The sequence below is a fragment of the Cebus imitator genome, unplaced genomic scaffold (assembly GCF_001604975.1).
Source record: "Cebus imitator isolate Cc_AM_T3 unplaced genomic scaffold, Cebus_imitator-1.0 Scaffold206, whole genome shotgun sequence".
NCBI classification, from domain to species: Eukaryota; Metazoa; Chordata; class Mammalia; order Primates; family Cebidae; genus Cebus; species Cebus imitator.
Genome location: NW_016107521.1, coordinates 3127407 through 3128750, shown reverse-complemented (window position 1 = coordinate 3128750; position 1344 = coordinate 3127407). Strand labels below are relative to the sequence as shown.

At 43.9% G+C, this 1344-nt stretch overlaps 1 protein-coding gene across 6 annotated transcripts in view; it reads right to left on the bottom strand.

The window, feature by feature from the left end:
* The window catches only part of LOC108317711 (spermatid perinuclear RNA binding protein), a 170236-nt gene that overhangs the window by 100239 nt on the left and 68653 nt on the right, over positions 1–1344 (bottom strand). For 5 of the 6 annotated variants that reach the window (XR_001830867.2, XR_001830868.2, XM_037745646.1 and 2 more), the window contains exon 1: positions 278–361. The exons of the other annotated variant lie outside the window; for it this stretch is intronic. The gene's annotated coding sequence lies outside the window, so the exon portion shown is untranslated. Of the gene's footprint in view, positions 1–277; positions 362–1344 lie in introns of those variants that run through there. 6 annotated transcript variants of the gene reach the window in all.

The following is a 1344-nucleotide window of genomic DNA, read 5'->3' as shown; positions in this document are numbered from 1 at the left end:
GCAACCTCCGCCTCCTGGGTTCAAGCAATTCTCCAGCCTCAGCCTCCCGAGTAGCTGGGACTACAGGCATGCGCCATCATGCCCAGCTAATTTTTGTATTTTTAGTAGAGACGGGGTTTCACCTTGTTGACCAGGATGGTCTCGATCTCTTGACCTCGTGATCCACCCGCCTCGGCCTCCCAAAGTGCTGGGATTACAGGCTTGAGCCACCGCGCCCGGCCTCCCTTCTGAGTCTTTAAAGTTCATTATATCACTCTGTATGCCTTTGGGTACTCACAGCTCAGCTTTCACTTATGGTTTTTGACTTTCCACTCCCGTGATACTTCACTTAGCATAATGACCTCCAGTTCCATACAAGTTGCTGCAAAACACATTATTTCCTTTCTTTGAATGGCTGAATGGTACTATATGGTATATACACACCACATTTTATTTACCCACTCATTAGTCGATGGGTACCTAGGTTGGTTCTACATCTTTGCAATTGTAAACTGTGCTGCTATAAACATACACATGCAAGTGTCTTTTTCATACAATGACTTCTTTTCCTTTGGGTAGATACCCAGTATTGGGATGGCTGGATCAAATGGTAGATCTACTTTTAGCTATTTGAAGAATCTCCATACTGTTTTTCAGAGGTTGTACTAATTTACATTCCCACCAGTAGTGTATAAGCTTCTCTTTTCCCCACAACCACAATATCATCTACTGTTTTGTGTTTTGTTTTTTTTGAGATGGAGTCAGTCTCACTCTGTGGCCCAGGCTGGAATGCAGTAGCACAATCTCAGCTCACTGCAACCTCTACCTCCCAGTTCAAGCGATTCTCCTGCCTAAGCTTCCTGAGTAGCTGGGATTATAGGCACCCGCCACCATGTTCAGCTAATTTTTCTATTTTTAGTAGAGACAGGGTTTCACCATGTTGGCCAGGCTTGTCTTGAACTCTTGACCTCAAGTGATTGGCTTGCCTCGGCCTCCAAAAGTGCTGGGATTACAGATGTGAGCCACTGTGCCCCCACCATTTTGTTTTAATAATGACCATTCTAGCAGGAGTAAAGTGGTATCTCACTGTGGTTTTAATCTGATGATTAGTGATGTTAGGCATTTTTTTCGTATGTATGCTGACCATTTGTAGATTCCCTTCTCAGAAATGTCTATTCATGTCTTTTGCCTACTTTTTATTTTTTATTTTTTCTGAGAGTCTCACTCTGGCACCCAGGCTGAAGTGCAATGGTGCGATCTCAGCACACTACAATCTCCACTTTCTGGGTTCAAGTAAATCTCTCACCTCAGCCTCCCGAGTAACTGAGATTACAGGAACCCATCATCATGCCGAGCTAATTTTTT